Genomic DNA, 19,222 nt, shown 5'->3' with positions numbered 1-19,222 from the left:
GCAGGCTCTGAGCTGTCAGCACAGAACCTGATGTGGGGCTCGAACCCATGAACCGCAAGATCATGACCTGAGTCTAAGTCCAACACTCAACCCACTGAGCCACCCAGGCACACAGTTAGATTTTCAACTGTGCAGCGGGGGGGTTGGCACTGTGAACCCCTGTGTTGTTCAAGGGTCAGCTGTATGTAGTTGGTTGGCCAAGGAACATTTCACATGAATTTCTGTCTTTGTGAAATGAACAATGCCTTACTAACTTCCCTCTTATTCACACACGGTCTCTTCCTCTCCCACCTCAGCTATTTCTTTTACAACCACATAGATTTACTATCACCTATAGAGAACTAATAGAAAAAACTTTCTAGAATCCATTGTTGAATGATAGCTAGCATGCAAGAATGTTTTCATCAAATAATTTCTTTCTTTTCTTTTTTTCTTTTTTTTGCCAAGAGATGTAAGCAAATGTGTGAAGTTGGTCAAGAAAATGAGAAGCTCAAATACAGTTAGAGGTTAACAATTGACAAATAAGCTCAAAGTCGGGTTTTAAAAATAAAATTCAGCGTCATGACACTCATAAGTAATTTGTAATTTCAAGAGCAGAGACATCCTGATACTGCATAGGGTATGTTTGTCTTTTCTAAGAGCAGCCCCTTGCTGTAAGGGTTCCTAAGGTTAGGAGGAGGATGGGCATGATTGTTTTCTTAACAAGCTATTTATAGTGAACACACAATAAACCATTTCATTCAGCAATACCTGGGCAATGCTAATGGCTATCAATGCCTCAGGCTACTCTTAATCTGTAGTTTTCACTAGACCATGGCTAATAGGTTGAGCTTTCAAACTGTAGAATAATAAGGTCACAAATAACAGACACATATTTTCATTTTTTCCAGAAGGCCATGGGGATGATATGTATGTGCATTTAGGCTAAGCAGAAATGTCTCCGCAGGCCTTTTTTGGGAAGGTAACTGTTAAGAGACAAAGAGATGACTTAGATCACAGTAGATTTCTGTATGAACCCATTTCACCACCTGGGTTGTGTGGAAGGTTCTGTAGATGCTCAACTGCTATGCTTATCTTGGCCACTTTCCTCACTGTCAGTGGCTGTGGCACAATGATGTTGAGTAGTTAGCTGAAATTACTGAGAGGTTGTTTATCAGAATTTTCAGAAAAGGTTGTCTTGTTCTAAACAAAACCCGAGATTGGGGTGTTGCCACCAGAGGGGGTGCTGGCTAGTGGTTATACTATAGTCCAGATTAAAAGTAGTAAATCAGGCACTGATAGGTTTACCTAACATAAGTGATTGATATGCTCATATTTGCACATTAAAAATAAAAAGGCAAATCTTTATTCTAACAACGAACCTTAAAACATTTAGCAGCAAAATAAATAAAGCTGTCTGGTGGGGGGTGCGTGATAGCTGCAAGCTTCAGTTGCTAACACCTTCCCCTCTGAGCTGTATTCATCTTCTCAGAACTGCAGCTGTCCCACTGCAGGGGCAGGGATTGTATCTTATTCTCAGAGGGAGAGGCAGTGTTTCCCAAACTCTGGCTCCTAGGAATCACCTGGGAGATGTGTTCAACACAACAGATTCCAAGGCCCTGCCCCAGACCCATTGAATCAGTATCTCCAGGGGAGGAGTTTGGGACTCTTGTACCCAGGCAAGTTAGAGAATAGAGTTAGGAGGGCATCTATCCAGAGAACAGCTTCCTTAGTAAAGAGATGAGGGAGAGCAGGTCCCATGGGGAAGAAACGCCCTAGTCAGCTATCCAATAAATCACACCTGCCATTGTGGAGAATGGAAAACAAAAGGAAAGAGAAAAGGGTAGAAGCTTCTAGAACGAATAGAATGATGGGTCAGAGAGAAAAGGCCTCCTCCTATGTCCCTGATGTCTTTTTCTCTAATCAGAAGGTAGTACTTTTCTTTTACACCTCTTCAGATTTTCCTCGCCCATTAGCTGCTTCTTTCAGTAGCTCCTAGTTTAATTTATATGCAATATTTGGAGTTAATTAGTATCCCAGGGAAACAGATTCCCGTAGCAATGCTTTAGCCCTGGCTTCAGCTCATAAACTGCCTCAGATACAGTCTTCCAGAAACATTTTCTTAAAGTACCTGTATCTCTTACATAGGTCAATAATGTTGTGGGGAAATTGTTAAAGCACAGTTTTAGGACATATTTAAAGTAGTTTTAGCTTGGTCAGTCACAGCCGATTCTTTATTTCATTATTATTATTTTTTTAAAGCTAAGACTTAAAAGTCAAATGCTACAGAGACATCAGAAAATAATATAGAGCCATATAGAACATTCTGAATGCCTGGTGCTTTTCTCCACGTTCCTCCAGATATCTCTTTCATGTGGAAGTCCAAGTGAAATATCCAATTTCTGTGGATATGAATAATCAATGTTTCTACCAGCTGCCAAAAAAGTAGCTTTTGGGAATAAGATATATCATGTGGCTGAAGTTTATAGCTATGTGCCCTTTTGGCAAGGTAGGCTTTGTTATGATTACAGGGAAATCTGTGAAAGAAATCTCTACTTTTAAGGGTATGTGAATGTATGGTGACAAGGAAAGAAGTGTGGGTAGAAGAAGATGCCAGAAAAGTCACGATGCATTGGAAACGTAAACATGGCACAAAACACTGGAATGTGCTAGAGGAGGCCAAAGCTCCATCGAATGGACCGACGCTTGGAAAAATGATACAGGCAAGTAAGGAGAAAAAGGCAAGTGAGTTAGGCCATTGGCAGGGGAAGGCGCTATAAATCTAAATTTGCTTCCATCGTTTCCATCAAAGAAAATTATCCTACACTAGGTAGAAAGGACGTGAGTGGGAGGGAATTGAAACCCAAGATCAATGAGGAGACAAAAGGAGCTTGGTTACTTTAAGTAATCTCAGTTAAATATCTTTCTTAATTAAACAAAGTTCAAATAACTGTATATAAATCTATAGGAATAGGAAACAATTTGAAAGCAAAATAATGGTGTTGACCAAATAAAAGCCCCTTATTTGTATGTTTAGCATCCCCCATAGGACACAGACCTTTTTGGGATCTATTTACTCCATAATTACCAATTTTGGCAGTCAAAAATAGCTGGAAACATAATTCTGTCGCTTAAGTTCTACATTCAGCAGAAATAATCTGCATTTATTTTGTATGCCACTGTTAGCTATACAAATGCACTGGGATTACCCTATTTTGGGTAATTGGTACATCTAACTCGCTGTTAATTAGCCTAAATTATTATGTGTATATAGGATAAAGGAGAGGAAAGAAAGGAGGAAGAAAGAAAGAAAAGAAAGAAATTTTCTCCAGATAACAGCAGCCAAAGTGCAAAGAAACAAATCCTATACTCCTCTCTTCTAGTATGCTTAAATACAGAAAACAATATTGGGGTAAAAAAAAAAACACACACAAAACTCTCAAATCTTCCATTTAGTAAAGCATAGGTCTTACTTTCCATTCTCAAGAAGCAACAGGAAAAATAATACAAATAATAACCATTAATAATTTGTAATATGGACTAGTATACATTCTTACCCTAAGGCAGCAGTCTCCAGATCTGAAGTTTAAGACTGATTTTGTTGAGAGGTGTAACCTTTTGTGGGATAACGATGGAGGAACTGAGGAGAATTAACTACTGGGAGAAAAATCCAATTTTTCCCTTCAGTGCTTATAGATATGGGAACAGAGTACAAACAGAATGGAAGGCGAATGAGTGCTCACTTGGCTTCTTTTATTACCTCTGGGGCTGGGAGGTCACTTGCTCTGGTCTTAAAAGACTGAACCTGGTATCAGGTTAGGACACTGGGGTTTATATTAACCAATGTACTGTACATCTCCATGTTTTCTTCCTAATTCACAGTGTAAGAAAGGATGGAACCAATAGCATTTGAAACATTTCTCCAATTTTATGCCTCACAGAGTTTGTGTACTTTCAGGGGTCTTCATGATCAAACAGACCAAAATACACACTTAGGAAAGTATACATCCAGTCTTCCAAAAAAAAGGAAGATGTTTGGATACAAGATGCTTCAAGCCTTTCTCTTCCAAAAAAGAATTTTGGCACAAAATCTCCAATGATCAGTTTCTCTCATTTGCTTCTTTGTGTAAGAGATAAGGAGAGGAAATCTGAAATGGTTCTGTAGTTTGACAAATCAAATCCCAAAAGTCAAGGGACAGAGGGTGGTTAGAGATTGAGTAAATGGGCCATTTTATCACAGGGGCAGGATGGGACCCCCCCCAAAAAAAGGAGCATCTAACCCTGCCAAGATTGGGGATGTTTCTCCAGAGCTGGTAGCATCAAACATGGAACCAGAGGGATGAGTCAGGGTTAGTCAGGTGAAGAGGGGGATGGGATGGGTCTTCCAGCCAGGGGAACCTCATGTGCAGAAGCCAGCAGTGAGAGATCATGGAAAATTCAGCAGGGAGAGATCAAGGAGTTAGTATGGCTGGAGTGCTGGATATACTAGGGAGGTGAGGGTTGGGGTTGGGGGTGGAAAATGGCAATGAGAAATAGGTGGCTGATCCTAAAGAGTCTGCTAGGTCATGTCAAGGAATTAGGACTTCATTTTGAGGGCATTCCTAGATGTCATGGAAAGATCTTATGCTGAGAAGTGTTAAGATCAGGGCTGAGTTCATGGATTGGCAAAGTTAGAGTCGGGGACACCAGTCAGGGGCTGGTGCAGCAATGCAGGTGAGAGGTGACTGTGGCCTGGACCAAGGCTGCAGGAGTGAATGGAAGGGAAGGATGGTTCCAGGAGGGGTTTAGGGCAGGGAAACAGGACTCAGGGGTTGGCTAGAAGTGCAGATGGGGGAAAAGACAGTGGTTAAAGCTGACCAGGGTCATGACACTTTTGAGGCTCTCCAGATATTGTGGAGTCTAGTGTCCTGGCTTCTGAAGGACTGACTTTATGTTATTCCAGCACAGCTCACCTGAAAAAAAACAAATACAAACAAAAAAAACCTTACATGTCTGCTAGAAATGTGTAGGCAACTTTAACTTTCTACATAATGTATGTGAGTGTGTGTTCAGTCTCTGTAACTTAATAGTAGGTTCCAAAGAAAAACTTTAAATTTAATAAAACTTAAATGGAACATCTGGCGAAAACCCTCCAAATACCGTTAAATGATTATATGACTTTGGTTGAGCCCAGGTATGAATTACTATCTGAGCTCTGATTGCCTCTCTCACTTTGAGAAGACTGGTAAGTTTCTTATTTTTTCGATGAGAACCAAAGCTCTGGATCTTGTGGGGTTTTTGGGGTTCTTTTTTTGTTGTTGTTATTTGTAAGAACCAACTTGATACATTGTATGTCTATAGGATTACTTTCTCATTTCTTTTTCAGTTTTATTGAGAGAGTTGGCATACAGCTCTGTGTAAGTTTAAGATGTTACCGTGTAATGACTTGACATATGTGTATTGTGACATGATTAGCACAGGAAGTTTGGCTAACAGCTATCTCCTCACATAGTTACAAAAATGTTTCTTCCTTGTGACGAGAACTTCTAGGATCTTCTCTTAGCAACTTTGAAGTACACCACATCGTCATGGTGTACTCATTTATCTTGTGACCGGAAGTTTGTACCTTTTGACCACCTTCTTCCAATTTTCCCACACAACCTAGCCCACTCCCCAGGATCTTGTTTTCTTGAAAACAAATCCAGGAGGCTTCTCTCAAGGCTGTTCTGCATGAGGATGAGGTCAGGGTTTGGGTGTGCGGCTACGAAGCCACGCAAGCTCCATCTCCCAGCGCTGAGTGGTATCTGCGAACGTTTGACAGTTGTCATGGCTGATCATCAAGTGGTTAATCTTCCTTAGCATATGAAAAATAAAGCAGGTTTTCCACGGTTGCCATGTCAACACAAGGCTGGATTCTGGAGGGCTCAGGGCAACAATGTAGGTTTGAGGAAATGCAGAAAAGCATGAGAAGAATATAATTATTACTCAGTCTCACTCCCTGGAAATAACCATTGTGAACATTTTGGTCTGTGTATTTCTAATCTTTTTCTCTGTGTATTTATGATATGTTCTATATACATGCTTTTATTTGTACACAAAATCAGGATTATCATTTTACTTGCTGTCTTGTTACCTCCCCATAGCTACAATTTTTCATGGTTGTTTAAAAGGAATAAAGGGAAAGAAAAGAGCTTGTGAATATCCTGAGGTTGTATTTGAATGAAGAAGCTGTTTTTTTCTCATTAAGATTTACTTGCTATTTGATTGTCTGTGACCGCCCAGTTACCTCAAGACACTTACGTATGATATAAATGATACCAGAGTTGAAAGGGGAAAAGTCTCCTCAGACACAATGCCCATGGGCAAATGTCCTATCCCTGTGCTCTGAGGGATTAGAGACCTTCCCCCCCCCCCACACTCTCTTTTTCTTTAAAAAATGTTTATTTATTTTTGCAAGAGAGAGCACTAGCAGGGGAGATGCAGAGAGAGAGTGGGACAGAGGATCCGAAGCGGGCTCCATGCTGACATGGGGCCCCTGATGTAGGGCTCGAACTCACAAACCATGAGATCATGACCTGAGTGGAAGTTGGATGGTTAACTGACTGAGCCACCCTGGCTCCTGAGACCTGCCTCTCTCTGTCTTTGCTGTCAAGGCAAAGGCTGTAAACTTTTGTGATTAGACGGAAAGACTGAATTACCATGAGTGTGGATACTAGGTGGTAGTGTGAGAAATAATGGGGAAGAATATACTTGCTGTAATGACCTCCATTGGTTAACGTGACCTGAATTGGTTCAGTTCAATCCTCTTGAACTTAATTAGTATTTTTGTGGCATTTATTATAACCCACACTATTTTCTGTATTTGATTTCACTTGGCTAAGTTTAAATAGGCAAATGTTCACTGTTCTGTCCATTGTTTTCTTCTCTGTGTCATAGTTATACAGAGAAATCACAGCTTTTCACATTCCCCCTACACATCTTCCTAAAATTTTAGGTCTCTTTAAAAACAGTTAATGGAGCCTGGAGGTCCCTTTGACCAAGACCTTTACAAGTGTCTCCATTAGCCCATACCCTCCAAATTTCTTGCACAGAGTAGGATATGAAATTAAATAAGGCACACAATAATGCCCCGTGAATTTTATTCTAATAATATTTTCTTTGGTTATGAAAGTGAATTCTTGTTCATTAGGTATTGCTAGATTAAAATAGAATGGAGTAAGCACTTGGCAAACTTTGGCTGACTTTTCATTGGGAAGACGATGCTCTTCAGGACACATTTCTGTTCCTGCTTAAGGCTAGGAGTCCATCAAAAGCAGCTGGGAAATTTTCTTTGCAAATAAATGAATTAAGGTCTTACTTATTGTCTATTATAAGTAATGAGGATCTTTTTAAAAGTTCAGTTGTGGGGGTATTATTGAATAGGTGAGTTTTATGCTATTTAAATAAAATGTGAATTTAAAAAGTTTTAGTGAAATCCACATTTATTTCTACTCAGTGATAATAAAACCATGAACACTTATTGAGTTCTTACTGTAGGATGAATGCTCTGCTCAGTGCTTTACAAGGGAAAACTCACTGGATTCATCCCAAACTCAATGAGGGAGGCACCCTAGGTCACCAGTGACTCTACTCATGTCAGAAATCTCACTTCTAGCAAATAATTATCCTTGACAACAGAAACATAAAAAAAGACCTCTAATAACACTTTTGTTGGTTATTTTTCATGCTGTGGAAACTATATAGCACTTTAGCCATGATTTTGCCTCAATTTTTAAAGTATTCAATTTTTATTGTATCGACCCACAGTGAATGTTGGCTTTAGGATAATGTCTTTGTCAACTGGGCCTGCTCTGACAAAATACCATAGACAGGTGGCTTAAACAGCAACATTCATTTCTCACAATTCTGGAGGCTGGGAGGTCCAAGATGTGGATGGCAGTGTGGTTGCGTTCTGGAGAGAACCCTCTTTCTGGCTTGCAAATGGCTGCCTTCTTGCTGTATCCTCTCCTGGTAAGAGAGGGAGCTCTAATGTCTCTTGTTTTCTTACGGGGGGCACTAATCCCATCATGGGAGCTCCTCTCTTGTGACCTCCTCAAAACCTAATTGGTTTATTTTATTTTATTTTTTTAATTTATATCAAAATTAGCATCTAGTGCAACAATGATTTCAGAAGTAGATTCCTTAATGCCCCTTACCCATTTAGCCCATCCCCCCTCCCACTACCACTCCACTAACCCTCTGTTTGTTCTCCATATTTAAGAGTCTCTTCTGTTTTTGTCCCCCTCCCTGTTTTTATATTATTTTTGCTTCTCTTCCCTTATGTTAATCTGTTCTGTGTCTTAAAGTCCTCATGTGAGTGAAGTCATATGATATTTGTCTTTCTCTACTAATTTCGCTTAGCATAATACCTTGTAGTCCCATCCATGTAGTTGCAAATAGCAAGATTTTTTCATTCTTTCTGATTGCCGAGTAATACTCCATTGTATATATATACACCACATCTTCTTTATCCATTCATCCATCAATAGACATTTGGGCTCTTTCCATATTTTGGCTATTGTTGATAGTGCTGCTATAAACATTGGGGTGCATGTGTCCCTTCGAAACAGCATACGTGCATCCCTTGGATAAATACCTAGTAGTGCAATTTCTGGGTCATAGGGTAGTTCTATTTTTAGTTTTTTGAGGAACCTCCATACTGTTTTCCAGAGTGGCTGCACCAGCTTGCATCCCCACCAACAGTGGAAAAGAGATCCTCCTTCTCTGCATCCTCGCCAACATCTGTTGTTGACTGAGTTGTTAATGTTAGCCATTCTGACAGGTGTAAGGTGGTATCTCATTGTGGTTTTGATTTGTATTTCCCTGATGATGAGTAAAGTTGAGCATTTTTTCATGTGTCAGTTGGCCATCTGGATGTCTTCTTTGGAGAAGTGCCTATGTCTTGCCCATTTCTTCACTGGATTATTTTTTTGGGGGGTGTTGAGCTTGATGTTCTTTTTTTTTTTTTTTTTTTTTTACATTTCAACTTTTAATTTCTTTTTTTTTTTTTTTATGAAATTTATTGACAAATTGGTTTCCATACAACACCCAGTGCTCATCCCAAAAGGTGCCCTCCTCAATACCCATCACCCACCCTCTCCTCCCTCCCACCCCCCATCAACCCTCAGTTTGTTCTCAGTTTTTAAGTCTCTTATGCTTTGGCTCTCTCCCATTCTAACCTCTTTTTTTTTTTTTTTCCTTCCCCTCCCCCATGGGTTCCTGTGAAGTTTCTCAGGATCCACATAAGAGTGAAACCATATGGTATCTGTCTTTCTCTGTATGGCTTATTTCACTTAGCATCACGCTCTCCAGTTCCATCCACGTTGCTACGAAAGGCCATATTTCATTTTTTCTCATTGCCACGTAATATTCCATTGTGTATATAAACCACAATTTCTTTATCCATTCATCAGTTGATGGACATTTAGGCTCTTTCCATAATTTGGCTATTGTTGAGAGTGCTGCTATGAACATTGGGGTACAAGTGCCCCTATGCATCAGTGCTCCTGTATCCCTTGGATAAATTCCTAGCAGTGCTATTGCTGGGTCATAGGGTAGGTCTATTTTTGATTTTCTGAGGAACCTCCACACTGCTTTCCAGAGCGGCTGCACCAATTTGCATTCCCACCAACAGTGCAAGAGGGTTCCCGTTTCTCCACATCCTCTCCAGCATCTATAGTCTCCTGATTTGCTCATTTTGGCCACTCTGACTGGCGTGAGGTGATACCTGAGTGTGGTTTTGATTTGTATTTCCCTGATAAGGAGCGACGCTGAACATCTTTTCATGTGCCTGTTGGCCATCCGGATGTCTTCTTTAGAAAAGCGTCTATTCATGTTTTCTGCCCATTTCTTCACTGGGTTATTTGTTTTTCGGGTGTGGAGTTTGGTGAGCTCTTTATAGATTTTGGATACTAGCCCTTTGTCCGATATGTCATTTGCGAATATCTTTTCCCATTCCGTTGGTTGCCTTTTAGTTTTGTTGGTTGTTTCCTTGGCTGTGCAGAAGCTTTTTATCTTCATAAGGTCCCAGTAATTCACTTTTGCTTTTAATTCCCTTGCCTTTGGGGATGTGTCCAGTAAGAGATTGCTACGGCTGAGGTCAGAGAGGTCTTTTCCTGCTTTCTCCTCTAAGGTTTTGATGGTTTCCTGTCTCACATTCAGGTCCTTTATCCATTTTGAGTTTATTTTTGTGAATGGTGTGAGAAAGTGGTCTAGTTTCAACCTTCTGCATGTTGCTGTCCAGTTCTCCCAGCACCATTTGTTAAAGAGGCTGTCTTTTTTCCATTGGATGTTCTTTCCTGCTTTGTCAAAGATGAGTTGGCCATACGTTTGTGGGTCTAGTTCTGGGGTTTCTATTCTATTCCATTGGTCTATGTGTCTGTTTTGGTGCCAATACCATGCTGTCTTGATGATGACAGCTTTGTAGTAGAGGCTAAAGTCTGGGATTGTGATGCCTCCTGCTTTGGTCTTCTTCTTCAAAATTCCTTTGGCTATTCGGGGCCTTTTGTGGTTCCATATGAATTTTAGGATTGCTTGTTCTAGTTTTGAGAAGAATGCTGGTGCAATTTTGATTGGGATTGCATTGAATGTGTAGATAGCTTTGGGTAGTATTGACATTTTGACAATATTTATTTTTCCAATCCATGAGCAGGGAATGTCTTTCCATTTCTTTAAATCTTCTTCAATTTCCTTCATAAGCTTTCTATAATTTTCAGCATACAGATCCTTTACATCTTTGGTTAGATTTATTCCTAGGTATTTTATGCTTCTTGGTGCAATTGTGAATGGGATCAGTTTCTTTATTTGTCTTTCTGTTGCTTCATTGTTAGTGTATAAGAATGCAACTGATTTCTGTACATTGATTTTGTATCCTGCAACTTTGCTGAATTCCTGTATCAGTTCTAGCAGACTTTTGGTGGAGTCTATCGGATTTTCCATGTATAATATCATGTCATCTGCAAAAAGCGAAAGCTTGACTTCATCTTTGCCAATTTTGATGCCTTTGATTTCCTTTTGTTGTCTGATTGCTGATGCTAGAACTTCCAGCACTATGTTAAACAGCAGCGGTGAGAGTGGGCATCCTTGTCGTGTTCCTGATCTCAGGGAAAAAGCTCTCAGTTTTTCCCCGTTGAGGATGATGTTAGCTGTGGGCTTTTCATAAATGGCTTTTATGATCTTTAAGTATGTTCCTTCTATCCCGACTTTCTCAAGGGTTTTTATTAAGAAAGGGTGCTGGATTTTGTCAAAGGCCTTTTCTGCATCGATTGACAGGATCATATGGTTCTTCTCTTTTTTTTTGTTAATGTGATGTATCACGTTGATTGATTTGCGAATGTTGAACCAGCCCTGCATCCCAGGAATGAATCCCACTTGATCATGGTGAATAATTCTTTTTATATGCCGTTGAATTCGATTTGCTAGTACCTTATTGAGAATTTTTGCATCCATATTCATCAGGGATATTGGCCTGTAGTTCTCTTTTTTTACTGGGTCTCTGTCTGGTTTAGGAATCAAAGTAATACTGGCTTCATAGAATGAGTCTGGAAGTTTTCCTTCCCTTTCTATTTCTTGGAATAGCTTGAGAAGGATAGGTATTATCTCTGCTTTAAACGTCTGGTAGAACTCCCCTGGGAAGCCATCTGGTCCTGGACTCTTGTTTGTTGGGAGATTTTTGATAACCGATTCAATTTCTTCGCTGGTTATGGGTCTGTTCAAGCTTTCTATTTCCTCCTGATTGAGTTTTGGAAGAGTGTGGTTGTTCAGGAATTTGTCCATTTCTTCCAGGTTGTCCAGTTTGTTGGCATATAATTTTTCATAGTATTCCCTGATAATTGTTTGTATCTCTGAGGGATTGGTTGTAATAATTCCATTTTCATTCATGATTTTATCTATTTGGGTCATCTCCCTTTTCTTTTTGAGAAGCCTGGCTAGAGGTTTGTCAATTTTGTTTATTTTTTCAAAAAACCAACTCTTGGTTTCATTGATCTGCTCTACAGTTTTTTTAGTTTCTATATTGTTTATTTCTGCCCTGATCTTTATTATTTCTCTTCTTCTGCTGGGCTTAGGCTGCCTTTGCTGTTCTGCTTCTAGTTCCTTTAGGTGTGCTGTTAGATTTTGTATTTGGGATTTTTCTTGTTTCTTGAGATAGGCCTGGATTGCAATGTATTTTCCTCTCAGGACTGCCTTTGCTGCGTCCCAAAGCGTTTGGATTGTTGTATTTTCATTTTCGTTTGTTTCCATATATTTTTTAATTTCTTCTCTAATTGCCTGGTTGACCCACTCATTCGTTAGTAGGGTGTTCTTTAACCTCCATGCTTTTGGAGGTTTTCCAGACTTTTCTCTGTGGTTGATTTCAAGCTTCATAGCATTGTGGTCTGAAAGTAAGCATGGTATAATTTCAATTCTTGTAAACTTATGAAGGGCTGTTTTGTGACCCAGTATATGATCTATCTTGGAGAATGTTCCATGTGCACTCGAGAAGAAAGTATATTCTGTTGCTTTGGGATGCAGAGTTCTAAATATATCTGTCAAGTCCATCTGATCCAATGTCTCATTCAGGGCCCTTGTTTCTTTATTGACCGTGTGTCTAGATGATCTATCCATTTCTGTAAGTGGTGTATTAAAGTCCCCTGCAATTACCACATTCTTATCAATAAGGTTGCTTATGTTTATGAGTAATTGTTTTATATATTTGGGGGCTCCGGTATTCGGTGCATAGACATTTATAATTGTTAGCTCTTCCTGATGGATAGACCCTGTAACTATTATATAATGTCCTTCTTCATCTCTTGTTACAGCCTTTAATTTAAAGTCTAGTTTGTCTGATATAAGTATGGCTACTCCAGCTTTCTTTTGGCTTCCAGTCGCATGATAAATAGTTCTCCATCCCCTCACTCTCAATCTAAAGGTGTCCTCAGGTCTAAAATGAGTCTCTTGTAGACAGCAAATAGATGGGTTTTGTTTTTTTATCCATTCTGATACCCTATGTCTTTTGGTTGGCGCATTTAATCCATTTACATTCAGTGTTATTATAGAAAGATACGGGTTTAGAGTCATTGTGATGTCTGTATGTTTTATGCTTATAGTGATGTCTCTGGGACTTTGTCTCACAGGGTCCCCCTTAGGATCTCTTGTAGGGCTGGTTTAGTGGTGACAAATTCCTTCAGTTTTTGTTTGTTTGGAAAGACCTTTATCTCTCCTTCTATTCTAAATGACAGACTTGCTGGATAAAGGATTCTCGGCTGCATATTTTTTCTGTCTAGCACCCTGAAAATCTCGTGCCAATTCTTTCTGGCCTGCCAAGTTTCAAAAGAGAGATCAGTCACGAGTCTTATAGGTCTCCCTTTATATGTGAGGGCACGTTTACCCCTTGCTGCTTTCAGAATTTTCTCTTTATCCTTGTATTTTGCCAGTTTCACTATGATATGTCGTGCAGAAGATCGATTCAAGTTACGTCTGAAGGGAGTTCTCTGTGCCTCTTGGATTTCAATGCCTTTTTCCTTCCCCAGTTCAGGGAAGTTCTCAGCTATTATTTCTTCAAGTACCCCTTCAGCACCTTTCCCTCTCTCTTTCTCCTCTGGGATACCAATTATGCGTATATTATTTCTTTTTAGTGTATCACTTAATTCTCTAATTTTCCCCTCATACTCCTGGATTTTTTTATCTCTCTTTTTCTCAGCTTCCTCTTTTTCCATAACTTTATCTTCTAGTTCACCTATTCTCTCCTCTGCCTCTTCAAGCCGAGCTGTGGTGGTTTCCATTTTGTTATGCATTTCGTTTAAAGCGTTTTTCAGCTCCTCGTGACTGTTCCTTAGTCCCTTGGTCTCTGTAGCAAGAGATTCTCTGCTGTCCTGTATACTGTTTTCAAGCCCAGCGATTAATTTTATGACTATTATTCTAAATTCACTTTCTGTTATGTTATTTAAGTCCTTTTTGATCAGCTCATTAGCTGTTGTTATTTCCTGGAGATTCTTCTGAGGGGAATTCTTCCGCTTGGTCATTTTGGATAGTCCCTGGCGTGGTGAGGACCTGCAGGGCACTTCCCCTGTGCTGTGGTGTATAACTGGAGTTGGTGGGCGGGGCCGCAGTCAGACCTGATGTCTGCCCCCAGCCCACCGCTGGGGCCACAGTCAGACTGGTGTGTGCCTTCTCTTCCCCTCTCCTAGGGGCGGGATTCACTGTGGGGTGGTGTGGCTCGTCTGGGCTACTTGCACCGTGCCAGGCTTGTGATGCTGGGGATCTGGCGTATTAGCTGGGGTGGGTAGGCAAGGTGCTCGGGGGCAGGAGGGGCAGGCTTAGATCGCTTCTCCTTAGGTGATCCACTTCAGGAGGGGCCCTGTGGCAGCGGGAGGGAGTCAGATCCGCTGCCGGAGGTTTGGCTCCGCAGAAGCGCAGAGTTGGGTGTTTGCGCGGAGCGAGCAAGTTCCCTGGCAGGAACCAGTTCCCTTTGGGATTTCGGCTGGGGGATGGGCGGGGGAGATGGCGCTGGCGAGCGCCTTTGTTCCCCACCAAACTGAGCTCTGTTGTCAGGGGGCTCAGCAGCTCTCCCTCCCTTTGTCCTCCAGCCTTCCCGCTTTCCGAGCAGAGCTGTTAACTTATGACCTCCCAGACGCTAAGTCGCGCTTGTTGTGGGAACACAGTCCGTCAGGCCCCTCCGCTTTTGCAAGCCAGATTCGGTGGCTGTGCTTGGCCGGCGAGCCGCCCCTCCGCCCCGGCTCCCTCCCGCCAGTCCGTGGAGCGCGCACCGCCTCGCCGCCCTTCCTACCCTCTTCCGTGGGCCTCTCGTCTGCGTTTGGCTCCGGCGACTCCGTTCTGCTAATCCTCTGGCGGTTTTCTGGGTTATTTAGGCAGATGTAGATGGAATCTAAGTGATCAGCAGGACGTGCGGTGAGCCCAGCGTCCTCCTAAGCCGCCATCTTGCCGCCGACCAGCGAGTTTGATGTTCTTTATAGGTTTTGGATACTAACCCTTTATCTGACGCATCGTTTGCAAATATCTTCTCCCATTCTGTCGGTTGCCTTTTAGTTTTGCTGATTGTTTCTTTCGCCGTGCAGAAGCTTTTTATTTTGATGAGGTCCCAGTAGTTCATTTTTGCTTTTGTTTCCCTTGCCTCCGGACACGTGTTGAGTAAGAAGTTGCTGAGGCCAAAATCAAAGAGGTTTTTGCCTGCTTTCTCCTTGAAGATTTTGATGGCTTCCTGTCTTACATTGGGGTCTTTCATCCATTTTGTTTCTTTTTGTGTCTGGTGTAAGAAAGTGGTCCAGGTTCATTCTTCTGCATGTCACTGTCCCGTTTTCCCGGCACCACTTGCTGAAGAGACTGTCTTTCTTCCATTGGATATTCTTCCCTGCTTTGTCAAAGATTAGTTGGCCATACGTTTGTGGGTCCATTTCTGGGTTCTCTATTCTGTTCCATTGATCTGAGTGTCTGTTCTTGTGCCAGTACCATACTGTCTTGATGATTATAGCTTTGTAGTATGGCTTGAAGTCTGGGATTGTGATGCCTCCTGCTTTGGTTTTCTTTTCCAAGATTGCTTTGGCTATTTGGGGTCTTTTTTGGTTCCATACAGATTTTAGGATTATTGTCCTAGCTCTGTGAAGAAGGCTGGTATTATTTTGATAGGTATTGCATTGAATATGTAGATTGCTTTGGGTAGCATTGACATTTTAACAATATTTGTTCTTCCTATCCAGGAGCATGGAATCTTTTTCCATTTTTTTTTGTGTCTTCTTCAACTTCTTTCATAAGCTTTTATAGTTTTCAGTGTATAGATTTTTCACCTCTTTGGTTAGATTTATTCCCCGGTATTTTATGATTTTTGGTGCAATTGTAAATGGGATCGATTCCTTGATTTCTCTTTATGTTGCTTCATTGTTGGTGAATAGGAATGCAACCAATTTCTGTGCATTGATTTTATATCCTGCCACTTTGCTGAATTCATGAATCAGTTCTAGCATTTTTTTTGTGGAATCTTTTGGGTTTTCCATATAGAGTATCATGTCATCTGCAAAGAGTGAAAGTTTGACCTCCTCCTGGCTGATTTGGATGCCTTTTATTTCTTTGTGTTGTCTGATTGCAGAGGCTAAGACTTCCAATACTATGTTGAATAACAGTGGTGAGAGTGGACATCCCTGTCTTGTTCCTGACCTAAGGGGGAAGCCTCTCAGTTTTTCCCCATTGAGGATGATATTAGTGTTGGGTCTTTCGTATATGGCTTTTATGATCTTGACGTATGATCTTTCTATCTCTACTTCCTTAAGGATTTTTATCAAGAAAGGATGCTGTATTTTGTCAAATGCTTTCTCTGCATCTATTAAGAGGATCATATATTTCTTGTCCTTTCTTTTATTGGTGTGATGAATGACATTGATTGTTTTGTGGATATTGAACCAGCCCTGCATCCCAGGTATAAATCCCACTTGGTCATGGTGAATAATTTTTCTAATGTATTGTTGGATCCAGTTGGCTAATATCTTGTTGAGGAGTTTTGCATCCATATTCATCAGAGAAATTCATCTATAGTTCTCCTTTTTAGTGGGGTCTCTGTCTGGTTTTGGAATCAATGTAATGCTGGCTTCATAGAAAGAGTTTGGAAGTTTTCCTTCCATTTCTGTTTTTTGGAACAGCTTCAAGAGAATAGGTGTTAACTCTTCCTTAAATGGTTGGTAGAATTCCCCTGAAACCATCTCGCCCTGGACTCTTGTTTTTTGGGAGATTCTTGATTACTAATTTGATTTCTTTACTGGTTATGGGTATGTTCAAGTTTTCTATTTCTTTCTGTTTCAGTTTTGGTAGTGTATATGTGACTAGGAATTTGTCCATTTCTTCCAGATTGCCCATTTTATTGGCATATAATTGCTCATAATATTCTCTTACTATTGTTTTTATTTCTGCTGTGTTGGTTGTGATCTCTCTTCTTTCATTCTTGAGTTTATTTATTTGGGTCCTTTCCTTTTCTTTTTGATCAAACTGGCTAGTGGTTTATCAATTTTGTTAATTCTTTTAAAGAACCAGCTTCTGGTTTCATTGATCTGTTCTACTGTTTTTTTTGGTTTTGATAGCATTAATTTCTGCTCTAATCTTTATTATTTTCCTGTCTTCTGCTGGTTTTGGGTTTTATTTGCTGTTCTTTTTCCAGCTTCTTAAGGCATAAGGTTAGGTTGTATATCTGAGATCTTTCTTCCTTCTTTAGGAAGGCCTGAATTGCCATATACTTTCCTCTTATGACCATCTTTCCTGCATCCCAGAGGTTTTGGGTTGTGGTATTATCATTTTCATTGGTTCCATGAGCTTTTTAATTTCCTCTTTAACTTCTTGGTTAACCCATTTATTCTTTAGTAGGATGTTGTTTAGTCTCCAAGTATTTGTTACCTTTCCAAATTGTTTCTTGTGGTTGATTTCGAGTTTCATAGCATTGTGGTCTGAAAATATGTACAGTATGATCTTGATCTTTTTGTACTTTTTGAGGGCTGATTTGTGTCCCAGTATGTGGTTTATTCTGGAGAACGTTCCATGTGCACTGGAGAAGAACGTATATTCTGCTGCTTTAGGATGAAATGTTCTGAATATATCTATTAAGTCCATCTGGCCCAGTGTGTCATTCAAAGCCATTGTTTCCTTGTTGATACTTGGATTAGATGATGTGCCCATTGCTGTGAGTGGGGTGTTGAAGTTCCCTACTATTATGGTATTACTATTGATGAGTTTCTTTATGTTTGTGATTAATTGATTTATGTATTTGGGTGCTCTCACATTTGGCACATAAATGTTTACAATTGTTATGTCTTCTTGGTGGATAGACCCCTTAATTATGATATACTGCCCTTCTTCATCTCTTGATACAGTCTTTATTTTAAAGTCTAGATTGTCTGATATAAGTGTGGCTACTCCGGCTTTCTTTTGTTGACCATTAGCATGGTAGATGGTTCTCCATCTCCTTACTTTCAATCTGTCTTTAGGTCTAAAGTGGGTCCATTGTAAACAGCATATAGATGGATCTTGTTTTCTTATCCATTCTGTTAGCCTATGTCTTTTTTTTGGAGTGTTAAGCCATTGACATTTAGAGTGAGTACTGAAAGATATGAATATATTGCCATTATGTTGCTTGTAGAGTTGGAGTTTCTGGTGGTGTTCTCTGGTCCTTTCTAATCTTTGTCGCTTTTGATATATATCTATAGATATCTATCTATATCTGGATATATATAGATATAGATAGATATATATCTATATCTATATATATAGATATATAGATATATAGATAGATATATATATGTACATGTATATGTATATATGTATATATATCAAATATATGTATATGTATATATATATATTTTTTTCATCTTTTCTCCCCTCAGAGAGTCCCCCTTAAAATTTCTTGCAGGGCTGGTTTAGTGGTCACAAACTCCTTTAATTTTTGTTTGTCTGGGAAAATTTTTATTTCTCCTTCTATTTTGAATGACAGCCTTGCTGGATAAAGAATTCTTGACTGCATATTTTTCTGATTCAGCACACTGAATATATCCTGCCACTCCTTTCTGGCCTGCCAAGTTTCTGTGGATAGGTCTGGTGCAAACCTGATCTGTCTTCCCATGTAGGTTAAGGACTTTTTTCCCCTTGCTGCTTTCATGATTCTCTCTTTGCCTGAGTATTTTGTGAACTTGACTATGATATGCCTTCTTGATGGTCAGTTTTTGATGAATCTAATGGGGGTCCTCTGCACTTCCTGGATTTTGATGTCTGTGTCTTTCCCCAGGTTAGGAAAGTTTTCTGCTATGATTTGCTCACATAACTCTTCTACCCCTATTTCTCTCTCTTCCTCTTCTGGGAACCCTATGATTCTGATGTTGTTCCTTTTTAGTGAGTCACTGTTTCTCTAATTCTTTTTAAAAAGAAATTTTTTTTAAGTTTATTTTTTATTGAGGGACAGAGAGTGAACAGGGGAGGGGCAGAGAGAGAGGGAGACACAGAATCAGAAGCAGGCTCCAGGCTCTGAGCTGTCAGCATAGAGCCCAGTGCAGGGCTGGAACTCACAAACCTCAAGATCATGACCTGAGCTGAAGTAGGATGCTTAACTGACTGAGCCACCCAGGTGCCCCTGGTTTCTCTAACTCTTAAATTGTGCTCTTTTGCCTTAATCTCCCTCTTTTTTTCTGCTTCATTATTCTCCATAAGTTTGTCCTCTATATCACTGATTCTTTGTTCTGCCTCATCCATCCTTGCCACTGCT

This window comes from Prionailurus viverrinus, chromosome B3 (genome assembly GCF_022837055.1).
Source record: "Prionailurus viverrinus isolate Anna chromosome B3, UM_Priviv_1.0, whole genome shotgun sequence".
NCBI lineage: Eukaryota > Metazoa > Chordata > Mammalia > Carnivora > Felidae > Prionailurus > Prionailurus viverrinus.
Note: the sequence above shows the minus strand (reverse complement) of the source record.